Source organism: Zootoca vivipara, chromosome 3 (genome assembly GCF_965207765.1).
Source record: "Zootoca vivipara chromosome 3, rZooViv2.hap1.1, whole genome shotgun sequence".
Lineage (NCBI taxonomy): Eukaryota > Metazoa > Chordata > Lepidosauria > Squamata > Lacertidae > Zootoca > Zootoca vivipara.
This window is the reverse complement of record NC_142586.1, coordinates 117,381,500-117,404,949: the sequence shown is the minus strand read 5'-3', so window position 1 is coordinate 117,404,949 and position 23,450 is coordinate 117,381,500. Positions and strand designations below refer to the sequence as shown.

The window sequence follows — 23,450 nt, the reverse complement described above, 5'->3', positions numbered from 1 at the left end:
CTTTAAACTCTTGTAAGAAAATGAGAACAACCCCCTACACGCACACACACGGAGAAAGAGGGGACTCTGAGAACCCCCACATGGACAAAGAGGGGACACCAAGTGCAGTCCAACACAACTGCCAATAAAACATTTTGAGATCTCTCCTAGACTGCGAGGAATGCTATTTCGCTGTTGTAAGAATTTAAGAGAATTCTCTAGATAAAGGGTCCGATTCTGGGTGGAATCCTGAACCCCGGCAAGATGATATTTGAAACCCCTGCTGGCGCAAAAGTAACATAGACCAGACCAGAGTTCCAATGGAAAGCAAGGCAGTTAGTTAAGCGGGTCTTTATTAAAAAGCTGTTGCAACAGGGTAGTCCCCACACACACACAGGGTGGGGGAAGACTCAGATCATGTGTGCAAGCCCTTATATGTTGTTTAGTCGTTTAGTTGTGTCCGACCCTTCGTGACCCCATGGACCATAGCACGCCAGGCACTCTTGTCTTGCACTGCCTCCCGCAGTTTGGTCAAACTCATGTTCGTAGCTTCGAGAACACTGTCCAACCATCTCGTCCTCTGTCGTCCCCTTCTCCTAGTGCCCTCCATCTTTCCCAACATCAGGGTCTTTTCCAAGGATTCTTCTCTTCTCATGAGGTGGCCAAAGTATTGGAGCCTCAGCTTCACGATCTGTCCTTCCAGTGAGCACGCAGGGCTTTTTTAAAACAACGTAAGGAAATGGAATCACTTGCAGGGTTTAACTAAACACTTACAACCAACAAAATATGAATAGAAAACATGAATATGTGGTTAAAATATTAAGAAGATAATTATAATGTATATTGTTAATTTTATTACATTAGGGTTTAGATGAAAAGCAGAAGAAATGAATGTGTTATAAACCAGAAGGGGAAGTTGGGGGAAGTCGTGGGGAAGAGGTTAATTGGGAATTTATATTGTTAATATTTTGCCAGCAGCGATTATGTCAAAATTAGTTGGTAAACCTAATAAATATTTTTTTACAAAAAGAAGGTGGTGGACTCTTCTTCAGTGGAGGGTTTCAAGCAGAGATTCAATGGCCACCTGTCAGGGATTCTTAGGTTGGGACTAGATGACTCCTAGGGTCCCTTCCAACTCTCCAATTCCAGGATTCTATAATAAATGCCATTTTGCTCCATTTTGACCTGGCATTGCTGTTATCCACTCTCACCAACCTCTCCCCCCCCCCCAACCTCCTTCTGATCTGGGCCAATTCCCAATTCCACTGTGTTTCACGGAAGCATCTGCCTGTTACTTCACACACCTTTGCTGCCTTTGAACATTTAATGATCATGGAGCAATATTTGTCTGACTTGGAGCCAGACATGGTGAGGAAACACAACTCAGCGGTGAGACCACAGGCTCCCCCACCTTGCCTGCTGCTTCTTGCACTTCAGCCTCTTGGGAAAGGATGCCGAAGACATCCCATGTCTGTGTAGGTTGCAGAAGATGAGCAGGGGCCCTGTATGTTTCACAGGACAGGACACAGCACACACCAACAGGTCACGACTGGCACTAATACTCCTCCCCCAGAATAATATGAGAGTGTGATCCTCACTTTTGAGCCCCCATCTCTCTCCCACGGACACATAAATTCACAACAGTGCACACAATTTCATTCCAATGCCTGCCATTGCCAAGAATATCAAAACAAAATGTTGATTCAGCACTACGAGTAAATGCAAACAGCACAACACACACATTCAGACCATTCGGAAAAGGAGGGTTTAACTTGCCCTTTCTTTGGAAAAATGGATGTGGAGTCTGATTGAGGGCAATGGCACAGTTAGGTGCTGGAATGATTGGGTTATTTCCAAGGCTGCTGTCCTGTTGAGGCAAGAGATTTCTGCTTGGTATAGGACATTTCCTCCTCTCCCCTGAAGACTCCCCCCAGGCACCTCAAAATCTGCTCTAAAGATTGGAATGACTCTCCAGATCAGATTTTGGTGGTTCCTGGGGCAGAGATGGGTTCCTCACCACTGTCCAGGGAGAGGAGAGGAATCAGGATTCAATTTGTGAAGTTGGAGACAAGCCATTGAGTTGCAGATGGTGGTGAGAAAGCCCAGGCGGAAATGATGGTATGAGATGTGGATCTGAAGGACTTAGCACGAGAGGATCCCTGAAACGGACCAGCCCGAAGGCCTGTCTAGTCCAGCACCCCTTGCTCTCTCCCACAAGCTCACACTCTCTTTTGTAAACCAATGGGAGGCTGTTTTCACAAGCAAGCGGCATAGTACTGCAAAAATTCCCACCAGCCTCAGCCTCACATGGTCCTGCATGAGGCGATGGGAGTAGTAGCCCCAAACATCTGGAGGGCACCAGGTTGGTGAAGCCTGTGATGTGACCTGTGTCCAGATCTCCCATCTTCCCCCTTTGGTCCCCATCCCAACAAGGACTTCCAGACTGGCGTTCTCGCTCTCTGTCACAGTGGAGACTTCTTTTGTTGTCCACCAGCTTTTCACTTTCCATTCTGAAGTTGGGAATGGAGCAATTGTTTGGAAGACGATAATCAGGCATCTAAACCACATGACCACTCCAACGAAGTTGATGTTGAGGAATCATTGCTTCAACCCTCATGAGGGGGCAATAGCAAAGAACTTTTAGCATCCAAAATAAACCAAAAATGGGGATAAAAGAATGACATATGGATATTAATTTATTTATAAATAAGCCCCTTTTCTGGCCCTCATCAAACGTTGAAATGCAAAGTTGAAGCAAACTGTAAGAATCTCTGAGAAGATATGCCTTTCAATTTCCCCACTATTTGTTCTCCAAATATGGAAAAGGAAAGGCATGACCTCAAAAGGATGCTAAGAAATCACAGTCATTCTTCAATGGATTGCTTGCCAGTGGGGTCCTTTTTGAGTTTTTGGCAGGGAAATGGGAGACATTAAATTCAGCTGGAAATGAAAGGTCTGACCAGCTAACTTGCACTTTCCACAACAGTACGTGAAACGGAACAGAATCATCCTTCCAAATTGACTCTTTGAAGTTTCCAAGGCGGTTCTCCAGTCACATAACGGGTACCCAAACCCATACAGCGGGGTACCAGTAGCCATTGATAACCCACAAAGAAGAGCCTTTCAGAACCATCTAATTTGGTGGCGCTATCTCTGGTAGGAGCAAACTCCATTCTTTAACTGTGTGCAGAGATGGATCTTTTTAAAATGCATTATCTGAAGAAACCTTAACTCTGCAAAACCAGCAGCCTGCAAGAGTCAACCATTGTTGGGAATGGTAGGTAACAAGAAGGCTACCAGAAACACACATTTGAGAAACAGCCATGCCCTCGCTTGTGATTGTGAGCAACTGGAGTTCAGAGACCTTCAGGCTCCAGCAGTGGAGGGAAAACAGAGCCCTGGGGGCCAGGAGCCCTGGTAGCCCTCTCCTCCCCCCAAGAACCTGCTTTTCCTCTATTAACGTCATGGTAAACTCAATGCATAGCTGGGAAATTAATTCTCCAGTGGCATAGTTTCAGAAACAATTCCCTGTGCTTCTCTTTCTCAGTCAGTGACACTAGCCTGGTTTGTGGTCCTTCTTCCACATGTGGTTTTGCACAAGAGCATTACTCAAATCCAGACGGCAATTCTCATCTTCTTCTGTCCCGCAGGGATTGTGACATCTATGCTGTAAAAGACATTTGGCTTCCCACAAGGTTTCATCAGGCCTCCATCCACCTATAAGTAGGGTGACCTCTCCTTCCCCAGTCAACTGCTCTTCCACTTGGCTTCAGGCATCTCCAGGATTCCCACCAACCTCCAGCCATGAAGATCTTCTGCATCCTCTCTCTCACCTTCCTCTTCTTGATGCTGCTGGCTCCAGGTATGGCTTTATCTCAGATGCTTCTTCTTCTCTGAGATCCACAGCTCTCCGCTTTATTCCTTTTAAATCTGCCTCTGAATATCACTTGCAGGGAATCCCAAAGGGAAGGGTGTAGAGTCTTCTTCCCCTCCCCCCTGTCCCCCTTGAGAGCTTCCCTAATGGGGCATCTGGTTGGCCACTGTGAGACCAGGTTGATGGACTTGATGAGTCCCCTTTGGCCTGATCCAGCAGCCAAGCTCTTGGGAACTGATTGTCATCCCAATCCTAAAATATGGAATCTGATCCAAAGAAGCTGTTGCTAGAAAAACTTTAATAAGATATTTCAGGGCATTTAGCTTTGTGGTGGGGAAGAGAGTGGGCCAGTTCCCTGGGCAAGAGAACTTCTCTCTCCAAAGATTACCTTGAGTCAGCCCTCCTTCTGAAGGGGCAGGGGGGGAGGGTCTCACTCTCCATCCCAGCCCCCTTCCCTGCATTCATCCTGCACCAGCCTCCCCCAACCTGGTGCCCTCCAAATGTCCTGGCCAGCACAAAGGGTGGAAGCTGTGGAAGGCCATTCCTGGGAGACAGAGCAGCCTTCTCAGGTAGATCCTCTCCTTGGTACTGTACTTGCATCTCCCTCTCTTAGTTGGCTCTTCTCTTCGCTTTCCCCTACAGATTTCACCGGAGCTACACGTCCCACCCAGGAATGCCAACAGAACGGGGGCACCTGCAGAAAAACCTGCAACAAAGGCTAGAAAGAGATTTCGAAGTGTTCGGGAGACAGGCCTTGCTGCAAGGGCACCTAAGGTGAGTTCAATGCAAAACCATACCTGTGTCTGGAAATAAGTCTGGAACATCTCAAAGAGACACGACCCCAAAGAGTTACAACTCTGCTCCCCCCCCCCGCCTTTGACCCTTAACCATCATGGCGGGTGGGGGGCACCTGCTAGTTTCTCCCAAATGCTAAATTGACTGTTTTTGGTTTGGACCTTGAGAATTCCCTAATGACATTGGGAGCCACTTGGAGCTTAGAAGACAGGAGGGGGAGAACAAGCCCCACGTGAAACAAGGTTTTTGAAAGCATAGGGGGAAGCCATGGTCAATCAGGGGGGCCACCAGATGTTTTGGATTACCAGCCCCAGATGGTGTAAGGAGGCATGTGGGTTTGGGATGCAGAACTCTCCCGACTTCTGCACATTCAGCAGAAGGTCACACTCTGACCAACTCTAACCAGCTGAACTAAGGTCTCTCTCTCACACACATATGCCCCATGAAATCCCAACTATGAAAGCATTAGGCTCTTTGGTCTTCAGGGGGTCCCTGCCTTGTTTTGAGCACCCTCCCCCCTCCCATATTCACAGTGTTTCCTCTCTTTATTGTTCAGCTCCACAGCAGACCCACTGGGCACCATCTCTGATGAAATGAAAGGAAGACCACCCCATTTTTTCTCTGCAGATGCAACTGCCTTGACTCCACCTCTGCAGAAACTCTTTGCTCACTGCTGCTGCTTCTGAAGGCGGTTCTGAGACGGATCCGTAACAGCCCAATCCTTTCTGCCCGGTTACTCCAGAGCAACTCCTGCTGTGCTCAGTGAGGGTGACATCTTTGTAACTGGGTTTAGGATGGGATTTGCCTGCTTATTTGCTTTTGCTTTTCCTTTCAATAAATGCAAGCATTGGAAACCTCTGTGTGGGTGCCTTGTATGAAAAGGGGCGCCGGGTTGGGGTGGGGGCTCTGCCAGTTCCTCTCCATCCTGTGACTTTCCTTTGGTTTTGGAGTAACTGGCATGTGCTTCTGTGCAAGACAGTGGACTTGGGAATTGGCCTAGTTCTGGAGGAGGTTCAGGGGGACAGTTGGTGGGAGGGGGGGAAGCAATGCTAGACACATCTCCTTCCGGGTCGAAATGGAGCAAAATTGCAATTATCACCGGAGAATCCTAGCATTATAGAGTTGGAAGGGACCCTGAGGGTCAACTAGTCCAAGTTATAGAATCTCTGACAGGTGGCCATCCAATCTCTGCTTAAAATTCTCCACTGAAGGAGAGTCCACCACCTTCTGAGAGATACCATTCCACGGTCAAGCAACTTTTTCCTTCAAAAAGATCTTCCTAGTGTTAGTCAGAATCTCCATTCATGGAATTGGAATCCATTGGTTTGGGCCCTGCCCTCCAGAGCAGGAGAAAACAAGCTTGCTCCACCTTTCACATGACAGCCCTTAAGATATTTGAAGATGAATATCATATCTCCTCTAAGTCTCCTCTTCTCCAGGCTAAACCTACCCAGCTCCCTCAACCATTCCTCATATGGCTTCTTCTCCAGAACCTTGATCATCTTGGTCCTCCTCCTTTGCAACAACCCTGTGAGGTAGGCTAGGCTGAAATGTAGTGACTGGCCCAGGGTCACCCAGTGAGCTTCATGGCTAGGTGGGGATTTAAATCCAGGTCTTCCAAGTCCAGGGGAACAATACTAAGCACATCCCCCTCCAGGTCAAAAGGGAGCAAAATTAGAGAATCCTAGAATTGTTGGAATGGTCCCTGTGGGTCTTCTAGTGCAAGCTAAAGAACTTTGAATTGGACCCAATTGAAAGTGCTGGTTTTGACCTACAAAGGCTGAAATGACTCAGGGCTGCAATAGCTCAGGGGCCTTTCCCTACTGCAATTGTTGATGCTGCTGTTTCTCAGGAGATGGATCCCTTTGTAGGTCTGAGAGCTTCCTCTGTCCCTGGCTCTGAGCATTCTGGGATTGGTGTCAGCTGCCCTTTGCAATGGCAGCCTTTAGAAATTTTAGGAAGGACATCGTTTGGAATTCCATCTCCCATATACAGTGTCATAAGAATTCAAAGGTGTCATAAATAAAGCGAATGTTCCTAACAAGGTAAGCACATACCGGTATAAGGATATAAGCCCCATGTCTGTAAGAGTACAGGAGAGCAATCCTGAAGCCATCTTGAGTCTTAATGACCTCAAATATTTCTCTGCAAAAGGAAGTATCTTGGAGAAAGCGTCAAATCCTGTTTTAAGGGGATATTTTGTGTATGAACAGGGTAGACCTATGCACTGGATTAAAGAACTAAGGCATTTACCATCTCAAAAGAATGGCTCAGAAGGAAAGCAGGAAAAATCAGCTGTCCTCTATATTGGAGGATGCTGTTGTGCACGGACAGCCGAACCTCAAAGTCTTCCAGCATGCGGTGTGTGTGTGTGTGTTACACTACCTTCCCCCTACGTCATTGCCGGCTGCATCAGCGGCGTTGCGTGGCAGCCCCAGCCCATCAGCCGGCAGAGCGGGGACCCCTCGGGGTGATGCCACTATCTGACGTAATTTATAGGGCACCCCCATTGGTGGTTTACCCTTCCGTGGCCTCCCTGCAGATGGGCAGGTGTCAATATATAGCCTGGCTTCACCCCAATGCCTAAGCCAAACCACTCACATCTAAAAGCAATAACGTCGTGGCCTATTTGAACCCATAAACCAAGTATTCTGTGTCAGTGTGATTTATTGTTCGCCTGGGAACTTGGGGCTCAGGTGCCAACCATTATCAGATAACTTGAGAGACAGGAGACAAGCCACACTCTCCAATTTCTGTTGTAGACAGCCTCTTTCTGTGATGCTTGCATGATGCTTTTGGGTGGTCTTTGGCTAAGGGGCTGGGCAATTTCTAAAGTCTTTGAAAGCTTCTACACACCTTGTTTTCTGGATCCTCAGCTCCTTGCAGTGGGATAACTTAGTTGGCAACAGAAAAAGAAACACCTTCCTCGCTTGCTTTCTACTGCCATCCATTCCTCTCTGACCCATACTGAGTCCTATGACGGAGAGTTGGGCTGTAAAAGACAACCACAATTTTTCTAGAATAACAAGCCACACGATCTGCCACAAGCAACCGATCCTGGAGCACCACCTGCTGGTTCTTTGGAGTTCCTGCCCTCCGTGGTGGTTTCCCTGGAAGAAATATGTACTGTGACGTAGGAATAGAGAGAAAGAGATGCGGGAATGTTCAGGGATGCAGGAGAGGATATATTATTTGATTATATCCTATTCCAAATTGTGTTAACAAATTTCACAAATTAGCAGAGTAACATTCCCCTTTTAAACTCACGGCAGCAGATGCGTTTGATCAGGTTCACTAATATTATCCTGGTATTTCCCCTGGTGACAGGGACGCAGGTGGCGCTGTGGTTAAACCACTGAGCCTAGGGCTTGCTGATCAGAAGGTCGGTGGTTCGAATCCCTGTGACGGGGTGAGCTCCCGTTGCTTGGTCCCAGCTCCTGCCAACCTAGCAGTTCGAAAGCACGTCAAAATGCAAGTAGATAAATAGGAACCGCTACAGCGGGAAGGTAAACGGCGTCTCCATGTGGTGCTCTGGTTTGCCAGAAGCGGCTTTGTCATGCTGGCCACATGACCTGGAAGCTATACGCCGGCTCCCTCGGCCAATAATGCGAGATGAGCGCGCAACCCCAGAGTCGGTCACGACAGGACCTAATGGTCAGGGGTCCCTTTACCTTTTTATTTTCCCTGGTATTTTTGGGACTCAGGTGGCGCTATGGGTTAAACCACAGAGCCTAGGGCTTGCTGATCAGAAGGTCGGCGGTTCGAATCCCTGCAACGGGGCGAGCTCCCGTTGCTCGGTCCCAGCTCCTGCCAACCTAGCAGTTTGAAAGCACATCAAAGTGCAAGTAGATAAATAGGGACCGCTCTGGCGGGAAGATAAACGGCGTTTCCATGCACTGCTCTGGTTCACCAGAAGCAGCTTTGTCATGCTGGCCACATGACCCGGAAGCTGTCTGCGGACAAACGCCGGCTCCCTCAGCCAATAAAGGGAGATGAGTGCCGCAACCCCAGAGTTGGACACGACTGGACCTGATGGTCAGGGGCCCCTTTACCTTTACCTTTACCTTTATTTTCCCATTTAAAGGTAAAGGGACCCCTGACCATCAGGTCCAGTCGTGACCGACTCTGGGGTTGCGGCACTCATCTCGCGTTCTTGGCCAAGGGAGCCAGTGTACAGCTTCTGGGTCATGTGGCCAGCATGACTAAGCCGCTTCTGGCGAACCAGAGCAGCACACGGAAATGCCATTCTATTTGATGGCCAGCAGGATGCTTGATGTGTAAGGTTTTTTTGTTTTGCATTGAATACCAACCACAGCTCTAAGGAAGTGCTTTATATGGAAGCTTATTGTCTCCATGCCTTATTGGTTTACATTTGTGATGCCAAATGTTGTCTGGAAAAGGTATATAAACCCAGAACACTGATGCTCCTGGGCTCAGTTTTTTTAGGAAGTATCCTCTGAGTCACTGTTTGCTGTCAGCAAACAATAAATTACTTTACTTTTCTCTATTGCTGCGTGGTGAAGTTTCCTTCAGCCTGGGATGCTACAGTATGATTCTGATCCTGATCCCGATTCTGATTTGTATACCACCCTTCAATCGTAGATTTTGGGGCAGTTCACAACATAAAAACACAAAATACATCATAAACAAAAAAAACAACCAAACAAACAAACCAATATCTCCCCCAAACCACACTGAGGACTTCATCCAACAATCACAGAAAATGCCCATTCTTGTGTTGCCACCCTCTGGACATCTTGGGGAGGAGGAACACATGATTTCAGGGTCTCAGTAGGTTCACAGGGGGAGGGTCTCCTTGAGGTATTGAGGTATGATGGAATGGAAGCAAGAAAGGAGGGGGAGGAGAGCATCAGCTGCATCAAATCTTGAGTGTCACCCAGATGATGGGCTGGAATTACTCACCTGAAGGGGCCTCACCTGTCCAGGGATGATCACAAGGTTTTGGACAGCTTCCAACTCACCTTTCCTTAAGAAATACGATAGCACCCTTCAAATATCTAAAGGGCTGTCACACAGAAGATGAAGCAAGCTTGTTTTCTGCTGCTCTGGAAAGTAGGGCCCAAACCAATGTCTTCAAGTTACAAGAAATGAGATTCTGACTAAATATTCAGAAAAAACTTTCTGACAGTAGGAGCTATTTGACAGTGGAACAGTCTCCCTCAGGAGGTGGTGGCTCTCCTTCCTTGGAGGCTTTTAAGCAGAGGTTGGATGGCCATCTGTCATGGAGGCTTCAGCTGAGATTCCTGCATTGCAGGGGACCAGACTAGATGACCCTCACAGTCCCTTCCAACTCTACAAATCTATAATTCTATAAGACAGGGATGGGGATCCTGGGGGTTCTCCAAACAATATTGGAGACTACCTACTGCTACTCATCACAATGCCTTTGTTCTCCCTCCATTGTCATGGCAGGAGACTGTGGGAAGAAGAGGCACATTTGGGCTGTGGTCCTGTTTGTGGGCATCTGGTTGGATACTGTCTGCACAGCCAAGGAAGTTGGCAGGAGCTTGTCAAAGGTTGCAGGTTCAAGTCGATCAATAGAGCCCTATACCTGTCACAGAGCTCAGACCTTCCCAGCCCTGTTTCAAGATATTGCACACATGGAGGAATCTCATGTCTCCATGGAATCCTAACCACATGTCCTGTCTCGGCCTCTCTGTGTTCTTCTATTTATGTGTTTCACAAACCAGATATTATAGTGCAACAGAAAACAAGACCCAGCACACATTTTAACAACATGGACCTACACAAAGGTTTCCAATGCTTGCATTTATTAAAAAGAATGCATTGAGATTCTCATGAGTAGACAGGCAGACAGGACGGCTCCCTCTTGACTCCTTCCCAGAATCGCCTTCAGCAGCATCAAGCAAAGCGGTTTCTTCCCCAGCAGAGATGGGGGGTCTAGTCAAGGCAGCTGCACATCAGAGGAGAGGAGGGCGGTCTTCCTTTCACCAGAGGTTTTGCACAGGAGATTTGTAGAGTTACTTGCCTGTCATAGCTGTCAACCCTCCCTTTTTTTGCGGGAAGCTCCCTTATTCCAGTTCTGTTTCCCACTGCTATCCTGGATTGTTAGATATACTGTAGACTGTCCCTGGGACAGGTGAGGTTGCTGATTTCCTTATTTTCAAACCCGAAAGTTGACAGGTATGTTGCCTATGAGAGGAGGAAACACTGTTAATATGGATGCTGAAAACCCAAACCAGTGACCCCAACTGGGAGGCTGAAGAGCTGGCTGTTGTAGGTGCTCAAATTGCACACAGAGGGTTTGTTTCAGACCTCCAGCTAAAAGTGTGTGTGTGTGTTTGGGGTGTGTGTGTGTCTCCATCCTGCTCCCAAGCCGGCCCATCTATACCCACCATCACATGACCATGTAGCTTGGGGCTGCTGGGAGTTGCAGTCCTCAGTTGGTAGAAAATGAGATGTCAGGGTTGCCAAAAGCTGGCCTGCTTGCTTTTTGAGTTATTATTTCTCAGCTCCTGGAGAGAAAGTACTACAAGGGCAGGGGCCCCTAAACCGGAACATGGAACTGAGCAGGTGGAGAGAATCTAACAGACATGCAATAGTTTTCAGGATCTGGTTGGTGAATGAAGCAGTCACTCCCTAACATAAAGGCAAGTCCTGATGGCTAATACTTTGAATGCTGGCAGCATGAGATGGGATTGGGACCTTGTGATTGAGAGATCGTGTGGAAAGGGATGGACAAAAGGCAGCATATGGGAGGGCTTGATGAAAGGAGATTGCGGCTAAACATCACGAATAATTTTCTGATGGTAAGAGCTGATTGATAGAGGAACGGTCTCCGTCAGGAGGTTGTGGACCCTCCCTCCTTGGAGTTTTCAAGCAGAGGTTTGATGGCCATCTGTCAGGAATGCTTTACCTGAGATCCCTGCATTGCAGGGGGTTGGACTAGAGGACTCTTGGAGTCCCTTCCAACTCTACCATTCTGTGAGACTATGTTTCTTTAATAGAGGAACAGGAGCCCGTAAGTAGTGCAGATCCGGATTCAGTCTCAATGTGTGATGAGCCATGACAAATTTGAGCAGAACACTTAACCCTTTCCCTCCCAGCCATTGTGGGATGTGTGGGTTCCCTTCCAACTCAACAGTTCTGTGATACAAAAACAACCTTTACAGAGATGCTTCACGTGGAATGCCTTTGCTATCTGAGGAAGGGGTCAGCCAAAGACCCCTTTTCTTTCCAGGCTAAGAGAAGTTGTGACTGTGGGTGGAAACAGAGCTGTAAGTCGCCTCGCTTTGAGACACAGTCACCTCTCTTTGAGACACAGTTATAATTTGATCTAACTCACCTTAACGGCAACAAACTTTGCTTCCTGTGCATTTAGCAATTTCTGTTTTGCCTTTCCAGCACCTAAAATAATGGCAGCTCCCACCGGCAAGGCGACATTCTTCATTGGGATTTTGGGCTCTGATGAAATCTGGGGGAGGAGAAAGAACCATTTGAAGCCAGCTCTGCACCCCCAGAACTGACCTTCTACAGCTTCAGTTCTTCTTCCCTAATAACCCTGCGAGGCAAGAAACCTGGAGGGGGACAGCTGGTGCAGGATGAATGCAGGGAAAGGGTCTGGGGTGGAGAGAGAGACCCTTCCCCTCCTGCCTGCACCTTCAGCAAAAGGTCTGAGCCAAGGCAATTCCTATGGATTATATTCCTGGTTTTAGGATTAGAATTACAGCGAGTAAGCCTTATGCGGCTTAGGACCCTCGTACCTACGGGACCGCCTCTCCCAGTATGCCCCGCAGAAGACATTAAGGTCCACAAATAATAACATACTGGAGATCCCGGGTCACAAGGTAGTTAGGCTGGCCTCGACCAGGACCAAGGCCTTCTCAGTACTGCGCCCTACCTGGTGGAACGCTCTGTCTCAGCAGACTAGGGCCCTGCGGGATTTGTCAATCCCTGCGGGATTTGTCAGCTTCTTTGGATCGGATTCCATATTTTAGGATTGGGATGACAATCAGATCCCAAGAGCTTGGCTGCTGGATCAGGCCAAAGGGGACTCATCAAGTCCATCAACCTGGTCTCACAGTGGCCAACCAGAAGCCCCATTTGGGAAGTTCTCAAGGAGGACATAGGGGCAAGAGGACTCCACACCCATCCCTTTGGGGTTTCCTGCAAGTGGTGTTAAGAGGCAGGTTTAAAAGGAATAAATATGAGAGGTATGGAGTTCAGAGATAGCATCTGAGAAGAAGGTCATACCTGGAGCCAGCAGCATCAAGAAGAGGAAGGCGAGAGAGAGGAGGCAGAAGATCTTCATGTCTGGAGGTTGGTGGGAATCCTGGAGATGCCAGAAGCCAAGTAGAAGAGGTCCCCCTATTTGTAGGTGGATGGAGGACTGTGGAAACCTTGTGGGAAGCAAAATATCTCTTACAGGATTGATGTTGCAAGCCCTGCAGGGCAGAAGAACATGAGAAGAGCCGTCCGGATTTCTGTAATGTTCTTGTGCAGAACCACATATGGAAAAATGACCGGCAAAGAGAGGAAATTGGGTTGTTTGTAAAATGGTGCCCTTGATGAAGGAATTTTCCAAGAATGCATTGAGATTACAAATATTTTATTTCTTGGAGGAGAGCGCTATCAGGGCTCCTGGCCACCATGGCTATGTTCTCCCTCAACTGTTGGCCTCTGAACTCCAGTCCTCAGAATCAGAAGCAAGGGGGTTGCTGTTGCTCCCAAATTTTGTTTCTGCTGGCTCAGTCACTGAGAGGTCATATTTGCCCATCAGTTGGGCAGCATGATGTACCCAGTTTTTAAAGGGCAATCCATTCGCGAGCTCAATCACTGTTAGCTGCCACCTTAGATGGTTTTGAAAAGGCCTTCTGTGTAGGATATGGATGGATGCTGGTCACAACTGTGGCCCTAAGTGCCATTTCCAGGAAGAGGCAGGAAGAAGCCATCATGGCAAGTTGCCATGCCATTGAAAGGCATCTCAAGTCATGAGTTTGCCCAATCTGCTTTTAAAGTCATGCAACTTGCTGGTCCTCATTGCCTCTTTTTGAAGTGAGTTCTGTATTTAACTATACAGTCATACCTCGGCTTAAGTACGCCTCGGTTTGAGTATTTTCAGTTTAAGTACTCCGTGGACCTGTCTTGGAACGAATTAATTCACTTTCCATTACTTTCAATGGGAAAGTTCGCTTCAGGTTAAGTACGCTTCAGGTTAAGTACAGACTTCCGGAACCAATTGTGTTTGTAAACCGAGGTACCACTGTACACTGAATGAAAAAGTCCTTTCTTTTACATCTCCTGAATCTCCCGACATTCAGCTTCACCCGATGTCCCCATCAAACTGAATCCACCTTACCTCCCATAATGAAACATCCTTGTCTCTTCCACCTTTCCCACACTCAACCTGCCCCACAGATTCAGCTGCTCGACAGCCTTCGCATTATGGAGAGGAGAGTGTCATTGCTCAACCAAGCACAGCCAGGGCAAAGGGTGTCTCTTCTGATGTTCCCATATACTGCGTTCTGTCCTGTGAAACGTACAGGGCACCTGCTCATCTTCTGCAACCTACACAGATAGGGGATGTCTTCAGCATCCTTTCCCAAGAGGCTGAAGTGCAAGAAGCAGCAGGCAAGGTGGGGAGCCTGTGGTCTCACCGCTGAGTTGTGTTTCCTCACCATGTCTGGCTCCAAGTCAGACAAATATTGCTCCATGATCATCGATGTCCACAGGCAGCAAAGGTGTGTGAAGTAACAGGTGGCTGCTTCCAAGCAATGCAGTGGAATTGGCCCAGATCAGAAGGAGGTGGGGGGGGAGGTTGGTGAGAGTGGGGAATAGCAATGCCAGGTCAAAATGGAGCAAAATGGCATTCATCATAGAAATCCTGGAATTGTCTGTCTGTCATTTTGCCAGATTTGCAGATTTTGGCAGGGCAATTTCCCTGGATGAAATTCATTTTCACATGCTATTTCCATGACACAGAGCAACAGCTCACGACTGGCACTAATATTCCGCCCCCAGAATAATTTGAGACTGTGATCCTCACTTTTGAGCCCCCATCTCTCTCCCATGGACACATAAATTAACAACAGTGCACACAATGTCATTCCAATGCCTGCCCTTGCCAAGAATATCATAACCAAGTGTTGCTTCAGCACTACAAGTAAAATGCAAACAGCACAACACACACATTCAGACCATTTGGGAAAGGAGGGTTTAACTTGCCCTTTCTTTGGAAAAATGGATGTGGAGTCTGATTGAGGGCAATGGCACAGTTAGGTGCTGGAATGATTGGGTTATTTCCAAGGCTGCTGTCCTCTTCAGGCAAGAGATTTGTGCTTGGTATAGGACATTTCCTCCTCTCCCCTGAAGACTCCCCCCAGGCACCTCAAAATCTGCTCTAAAGATTGGAATGACTCTCCAGATCAGATTTTGGTGGTTCCTGGGGCAGAGATGGGTTCCTCACCACTGTCCAGGGAGAGGAGAGGAATCGGGATTCAATTTGTGAAGTTGGAGACAAGCCATTGAGTTACAGATGGTGGTGAGAAAGCCCAGGCGGACATGATGGTATGAGATGTGGATCTGAAGGACTTAGCACGAGAGGATCCCTGAAACGGACCAGCCCGAAGGCCTGTCTAGTCCAGCACCCCTTGCTCTCTCCCACAAGCTCACACTCTCTTTTGTAAACCAATGGGAGGCTGTTTTCACAAGCAAGCGGCATAGTACTGCTAAAACTCCCACCAGCCTCAGCCTCACATGGTCCTCCATGAGGCGATGGGAGTAGTAGCCCCAAACATCTGGAGGGCACCAGGTTGGTGAAGGCTGTGATGTGACCTGTGTCCAGATCTCCCATCTTCCCCCTTTGGTCCCCATCCCAACAAAGACTTCCAGACTGGCGTTCTCGCTCTCTGCCACAGTGGACACTTCTTTTGTTGTCCACCAGCTTTTCACTTTCCATTCTGAAGTTGGGAATGGAGCAGTTGTTTGGAAGACGATAACCAGGCATCTAAACCACATGACCAGTCCAACGAAGTTGATGTTGAAGAATCATTCCTTCAACCCTCATGAGGGGGCAATAGCAAATAACCTTCAGCATCCAAAATAAACCAAAAATGGGGATAAAAGAATGACATATGGATATTAATTTATTTATAAATAAGCCCCTTTTTTGGTCCTCATCAAACATTGAAATGCAAGGTTGAAGCAAACTGTAAGAATCTCTGAGAAGATATGCCTTTCAATTTCCCCGCTATTTGTCCTCCAAATATGGAAAAGGAAAGGCATGACCTCAAAAGGATGCTAAGAAATCACACTGTCATTCTTCAATGGATTGCTTGCCAGTGGGGTCCTTTTTGAGTTTTTGGCAGGGAAATGGGAGACATTAAATTCAGCTGGAAATTAAAGGTCTGACCAGCTAACTTGCACTTTCCACAACAGTACGTGAAACGGAATAGAATCATCCTTCCAAATTGACTCTTTGAATTTTCCAAGGCGGTTCTCCAGTCACATAACGGGTACCCAAACCCATACAGCGGGGTACCAGTAGCCATTGATAACCCACAAAGAAGAGCCTTTCAAAACTATCTAATTTGGTGGCGCTATCTCTGGTAGGAGCAAACTCCATTCTTTAACTGTGTGCTGAGATGGATCTTTTTAAAATGCATTATCTGAAGAAACCTTAACTCTGCAAAACCAGCAGCCTGCAAGAGTCAACCATTGTTGGGAATGGTAGGTAACAAGAAGGCTACCAGAAACACACGTGAGAAACAGCCATGCCCTCGCTTGTGATTGTGAGCAACTGGAGTTCAGAGACCTTCAGACACCAGCAGTGGAGGGAAAACAGAGCCCTGGGGGCCAGGAGCCCAGATAGCCCTCTCCTCCCCCCAAGAACCTGCTTTTCCTCTATTAACGTCATGGTAAACTCAATGCATAGCTGGGAAATTAATTCTCCAGTGGCATAGTTTCAGAAACAATTCCCCCTGCTTCTCTTTGTCAGTCAGTGACACTAGCCTGGTTTGTGGTCCTTCTTCCACATGTGGTTTTGCACAAGAGCATTACTCAAATCCAGACGGCAATTCTCATCTTCTTCTGCCCCGCAAGGATTGTGACATGTATCCTGTAAAAGACATTTGGGTTCCCACAAGGTTTCATCAGTCCTCCATCCACCTATAAGTAGAGGGACCTCTCCTTCCCCAGACATCTGCTCTTCCACTTGGCTTCAGGCATCTCCAGGATTCCCACCAACCTCCAGCCATGAAGATCTTCTGCATCCTCTCTCTCGCCTTCCTCTTCTTGATGCTGCTGGCTCCAGGTAGGGCTTCTTCTTCTCTGAGACCCACAGCTCTCCGCTTTATTCCTTTTAAACCTGCCTCTGAATATCACTTGCAGGGAATCCCAAAGGGAAGGGTGTAGAGTCTTCTTGCCCCTCTGTCCCCCTTGAGAGCTTCCCTAATGAGGCATCTGGTTGGCCACTGTGAGACCAGGTTGATGGACTTGATGAGTCCCCTTTGGCCTGATCCAGCAGCCAAGCTCTTGGGATCTGATTGTCATCCCAATCCTAAAATATGGAATCTGATCCAAAGAAGCTGTTGCTAGGAAATCTGTAATAACATATTTCAGGGCATTTAGCTTTGTGGTGGGGAAGAGAGTGGGCCAGTTCCCTGGGCAAGAGAACTTCTCTCTCCAAGGTTTCCAGTGGCCCCCAGGGAAGCCAGTGATTACCTTGAGTTAGCCCTCCTTCTGACGGGGCAGGGGGGAGGGGGAGGGTCTCACTCTCCATCCCAGCCCCCTTCCGTGCAATCATCCTGCACCAGCTGTGGAAGGCCAGTCCTGGGAGACAGAGCAGCCTTCCCAGGTAGATCCTCTCCTTGGTCCTGTAGTTGCATCTCCCTCTCTTACGGTAGTTGGCTCTTCTCTTCGCTTTCCCCTACAGATTTCACCGGAGCTACACGTCCCACCCAGGAATGCCAACAGAATGGGGGCACCTGCAGAAAAACCTGCAACAAAGGCGAGAAAGAGATTTCGAAGTGTTCGGGAGACAGGCCTTGCTGCAAGGGCACCTAAGGTGAGTTAGATGCAAAACCATACCTGTGTCTGGAAATAAGTCTGGAACATCTCAAAGAGACATGACCCCAAAGGCCTGAGACTTACAGCTCTGCTCCCCCCCCCCGTCTTTGACCCTTAACCGTCATGGTGGGTGGGGGGCACCTGCAAGATTCTCCCAAATGCTAAATTGACTGTTTTTGGTTTTGACCTTGAGAATTCCCTAATGACATTGGGAGCCACTTGGAGCTTAGAAGACAGGAGCGGGAGAACAAGCCCCATGTGAAACAAGGTTTTTGAAAGCCTAGAGGGCAGCCTTTGTCAATCAGGGGGCCACCAGATGTTTTGGATTATCAGCCCCAGACAGTGTAAGGAGGCATGTGGGTTTGGGATGCAGAACTCTCCCGACTTCTGCACATTCAGCAGAAGGTCACACTCTGACCAACTCTAACCAGCTGAGCTAAGGTCTCAGCCACACACACACGCACACGCACACCCCATGAAATCCCAACTCTGATAGCATTAGGCTCTTTGGTCTTCAGGGGGTCCCTGGCTTGTTTTGAGCACACCCACCCACCCAATATTCACTGTGTTTCCTCTCTCTATTGTTCAGCTCTACAGCAGACCCACTGGGCACCATCTCTGATGAAATGAAAGGAAGGCCGTCCCATTTCTTCTCTGGAGATGCAACTGCCTTGACTCCACCTCTGCAGAAACTCTTTGCTCACTCCTCCTCCTGCTGCTTCTGCTGCTTCTGAAGGCGATTCTGAGAAGGATCCGTAACAGCCCAATCCTTTCTGCCCGGTTACTCCAGAGCAACTCCTGCTGTGCTCAATGAGGGTGACATCTTTGTAACTGGGTTTAGGATGGGATTTGCCTGCTTATTTGCTTTTGCTTTTCCTTTCAATAAATGCAAGCATTGGAAACCTCTGTGTGGGTGCCTTGTATGAAAAGGGGCGCCGGTTTGGGGTGGGGGCTCTGCCAGTTCCTCTCCATCCTGTGACTTTCCTTTGGTTTTGGAGTAACTGGCAGGTGCTTCTGTGCAACACAGTGGACTTGGGAATTGGCCTAGTTCTGGAGGAGGTTCAGGGGGGCAGTTGGTGGGAGGGGGGGGAAGCAATGCTAGACACATCTCCTTCCGGGTCGAAATGGAGCAAAATTGCAATTATCACCGGAGAGTCCTAGCATTATAGAGTTGGAAGGGACCCTGAGGGTCAACTAGTCCAAGTTATAGAATCTCTGACAGGTGGCCATCCAATCTCTGCTTAAAATTCTCCACTGAAGGAGAGTCCACCACCTTCTGAGAGATACCATTCCACGGTCAAGCAACTTTTTCCTTCAAAAAGATCTTCCTAGTGTTAGTCAGAATCTCCATTCATGGAATTGGAATCCATTGGTTTGGGCCCTGCCCTCCAGAGCAGGAGAAAACAAGCTTGCTCCACCTTTCACATGACAGCCCTTAAGATATTTGAAGATGAATATCATATCTCCTCTAAGTCTCCTCTTCTCCAGGCTAAACCTACCCAGCTCCCTCAACCATTCCTCATATGGCTTCTTCTCCAGAACCTTGATCATCTTGGTCCTCCTCCTTTGCAACAACCCTGTGAGGTAGGCTAGGCTGAAATGTAGTGACTGGCCCAGGGTCACCCAGTGAGCTTCATGGCTAGGTGGGGATTTAAATCCAGGTCTTCCAAGTCCAGGGGAACAATACTAAGCACATCCCCCTCCAGGTCAAAAGGGAGCAAAATTAGAGAATCCTAGAATTGTTGGAATGGTCCCTGTGGGTCTTCTAGTGCAAGCTAAAGAACTTTGAATTGGACCCAATTGAAAGTGCTGGTTTTGACCTACAAAGGCTGAAATGACTCAGGGCTGCAATAGCTCAGGGGCCTTTCCCTACTGCAATTGTTGATGCTGCTGTTTCTCAGGAGATGGATCCCTTTGTAGGTCTGAGAGCTTCCTCTGTCCCTGGCTCTGAGCATTCTGGGATTGGTGTCAGCTGCCCTTTGCAATGGCAGCCTTTAGAAATTTTAGGAAGGACATCGTTTGGAATTCCATCTCCCATATACAGTGTCATAAGAATTCAAAGGTGTCATAAATAAAGCGAATGTTCCTAACAAGGTAAGCACATACCGGTATAAGGATATAAGCCCCATGTCTGTAAGAGTACAGGAGAGCAATCCTGAAGCCATCTTGAGTCTTAATGACCTCAAATATTTCTCTGCAAAAGGAAGTATCTTGGAGAAAGCGTCAAATCCTGTTTTAAGGGGATATTTTGTGTATGAACAGGGTAGACCTATGCACTGGATTAAAGAACTAAGGCATTTACCATCTCAAAAGAATGGCTCAGAAGGAAAGCAGGAAAAATCAGCTGTCCTCTATATTGGAGGATGCTGTTGTGCACGGACAGCCGAACCTCAAAGTCTTCCAGCATGCGGTGTGTGTGTGTGTGTTACACTACCTTCCCCCTACGTCATTGCCGGCTGCATCAGCGGCGTTGCGTGGCAGCCCCAGCCCATCAGCCGGCAGAGCGGGGACCCCTCGGGGTGATGCCACTATCTGACGTAATTTATAGGGCACCCCCATTGGTGGTTTACCCTTCCGTGGCCTCCCTGCAGATGGGCAGGTGTCAATATATAGCCTGGCTTCACCCCAATGCCTAAGCCAAACCACTCACATCTAAAAGCAATAACGTCGTGGCCTATTTGAACCCATAAACCAAGTATTCTGTGTCAGTGTGATTTATTGTTCGCCTGGGAACTTGGGGCTCAGGTGCCAACCATTATCAGATAACTTGAGAGACAGGAGACAAGCCACACTCTCCAATTTCTGTTGTAGACAGCCTCTTTCTGTGATGCTTGCATGATGCTTTTGGGTGGTCTTTGGCTAAGGGGCTGGGCAATTTCTAAAGTCTTTGAAAGCTTCTACACACCTTGTTTTCTGGATCCTCAGCTCCTTGCAGTGGGATAACTTAGTTGGCAACAGAAAAAGAAACACCTTCCTCGCTTGCTTTCTACTGCCATCCATTCCTCTCTGACCCATACTGAGTCCTATGACGGAGAGTTGGGCTGTAAAAGACAACCACAATTTTTCTAGAATAACAAGCCACACGATCTGCCACAAGCAACCGATCCTGGAGCACCACCTGCTGGTTCTTTGGAGTTCCTGCCCTCCGTGGTGGTTTCCCTGGAAGAAATATGTACTGTGACGTAGGAATAGAGAGAAAGAGATGCGGGAATGTTCAGGGATGCAGGAGAGGATATATTATTTGATTATATCCTATTCCAAATTGTGTTAACAAATTTCACAAATTAGCAGAGTAACATTCCCCTTTTAAACTCACGGCAGCAGATGCGTTTGATCAGGTTCACTAATATTATCCTGGTATTTCCCCTGGTGACAGGGACGCAGGTGGCGCTGTGGTTAAACCACTGAGCCTAGGGCTTGCTGATCAGAAGGTCGGTGGTTCGAATCCCTGTGACGGGGTGAGCTCCCGTTGCTTGGTCCCAGCTCCTGCCAACCTAGCAGTTCGAAAGCACGTCAAAATGCAAGTAGATAAATAGGAACCGCTACAGCGGGAAGGTAAACGGCGTCTCCATGTGGTGCTCTGGTTTGCCAGAAGCGGCTTTGTCATGCTGGCCACATGACCTGGAAGCTATACGCCGGCTCCCTCGGCCAATAATGCGAGATGAGCGCGCAACCCCAGAGTCGGTCACGACAGGACCTAATGGTCAGGGGTCCCTTTACCTTTTTATTTTCCCTGGTATTTTTGGGACTCAGGTGGCGCTATGGGTTAAACCACAGAGCCTAGGGCTTGCTGATCAGAAGGTCGGCGGTTCGAATCCCTGCAACGGGGCGAGCTCCCGTTGCTCGGTCCCAGCTCCTGCCAACCTAGCAGTTTGAAAGCACATCAAAGTGCAAGTAGATAAATAGGGACCGCTCTGGCGGGAAGATAAACGGCGTTTCCATGCACTGCTCTGGTTCACCAGAAGCAGCTTTGTCATGCTGGCCACATGACCCGGAAGCTGTCTGCGGACAAACGCCGGCTCCCTCAGCCAATAAAGGGAGATGAGTGCCGCAACCCCAGAGTTGGACACGACTGGACCTGATGGTCAGGGGCCCCTTTACCTTTACCTTTACCTTTATTTTCCCATTTAAAGGTAAAGGGACCCCTGACCATCAGGTCCAGTCGTGACCGACTCTGGGGTTGCGGCACTCATCTCGCGTTCTTGGCCAAGGGAGCCAGTGTACAGCTTCTGGGTCATGTGGCCAGCATGACTAAGCCGCTTCTGGCGAACCAGAGCAGCACACGGAAATGCCATTCTATTTGATGGCCAGCAGGATGCTTGATGTGTAAGGTTTTTTGTTTTGCATTGAATACCAACCACAGCTCTAAGGAAGTGCTTTATATGGAAGCTTATTGTCTCCATGCCTTATTGGTTTACATTTGGTGATGCCAAATGTTGTCTGGAAAAGGTATATAAACCCAGAACACTGATGCTCCTGGGCTCAGTTTTTTTAGGAAGTATCCTCTGAGTCACTGTTTGCTGTCAGCAAACAATAAATTACTTTACTTTTCTCTATTGCTGCGTGGTGAAGTTTCCTTCAGCCTGGGATGCTACAGTATGATTCTGATCCTGATCCCGATTCTGATTTGTATACCACCCTTCAATCGTAGATTTGGGGCAGTTCACAACATAAAAACACAAAATACATCATAAACAAAAAAAACAACCAAACAAACAAACCAATATTCCCCCAAACCACACTGAGGACTTCATCCAACAATCACAGAAAATGCCCATTCTTGTGTTGCCACCCTCTGGACATCTGGGGAGGAGGAACACATGATTTCAGGGTCTCAGTAGGTTCACAGGGGGAGGGTCTCCTTGAGGTATTGAGGTATGATGGAATGGAAGCAAGAAAGGAGGGGGAGGAGAGCATCAGCTGCATCAAATCTTGAGTGTCACCCAGATGATGGGCTGGAATTACTCACCTGAAGGGGCCTCACCTGTCCAGGGATGATCACAAGGTTTTGGACAGCTTCCAACTCACCTTTCCTTAAGAAATACGATAGCACCCTTCAAATATCTAAAGGGCTGTCACACAGAAGATGAAGCAAGCTTGTTTTCTGCTGCTCTGGAAAGTAGGGCCCAAACCAATGTCTTCAAGTTACAAGAAATGAGATTCTGACTAAATATTCAGAAAAAACTTTCTGACAGTAGGAGCTATTTGACAGTGGAACAGTCTCCCTCAGGAGGTGGTGGCTCTCCTTCCTTGGAGGCTTTTAAGCAGAGGTTGGATGGCCATCTGTCATGGAGGCTTCAGCTGAGATTCCTGCATTGCAGGGGACCAGACTAGATGACCCTCACAGTCCCTTCCAACTCTACAAATCTATAATTCTATAAGACAGGGATGGGGATCCTGGGGGTTCTCCAAACAATATTGGAGACTACCTACTGCTACTCATCACAATGCCTTTGTTCTCCCTCCATTGTCATGGCAGGAGACTGTGGGAAGAAGAGGCACATTTGGGCTGTGGTCCTGTTTGTGGGCATCTGGTTGGATACTGTCTGCACAGCCAAGGAAGTTGGCAGGAGCTTGTCAAAGGTTGCAGGTTCAAGTCGATCAATAGAGCCCTATACCTGTCACAGAGCTCAGACCTTCCCAGCCCTGTTTCAAGATATTGCACACATGGAGGAATCTCATGTCTCCATGGAATCCTAACCACATGTCCTGTCTCGGCCTCTCTGTGTTCTTCTATTTATGTGTTTCACAAACC

General features: G+C 48.0%; 3 long non-coding RNA genes across 3 annotated transcripts in view; 2 read left to right on the top strand and 1 right to left on the bottom strand.

Moving 5' to 3' along the window:
- The window catches only part of LOC148686493 (uncharacterized), a 32,744-nt gene extending 19,645 nt beyond the window's left edge, over positions 1–13,099 (bottom strand). The window contains exon 1 of the long non-coding RNA XR_015949428.1: positions 12,884–13,099. This is a non-coding gene — a long non-coding RNA (uncharacterized LOC148686493). The remainder of the gene's footprint in view (positions 1–12,883) is intronic.
- LOC148686494 (uncharacterized) lies at positions 3,636–5,495 on the top strand. The gene is made up of 3 exons (XR_015949426.1): positions 3,636–3,841; positions 4,496–4,627; positions 5,205–5,495. It is a non-coding gene; the product is annotated as an uncharacterized LOC148686494 (long non-coding RNA).
- Positions 13,100–16,787: 3,688 nt separating the features above from the next.
- LOC148686492 (uncharacterized) lies at positions 16,788–18,593 on the top strand. The gene is made up of 3 exons (XR_015949425.1): positions 16,788–16,940; positions 17,562–17,693; positions 18,285–18,593. It is a non-coding gene; the product is annotated as an uncharacterized LOC148686492 (long non-coding RNA).
- The last annotated feature ends 4,857 nt before the right edge of the window (positions 18,594–23,450 follow it).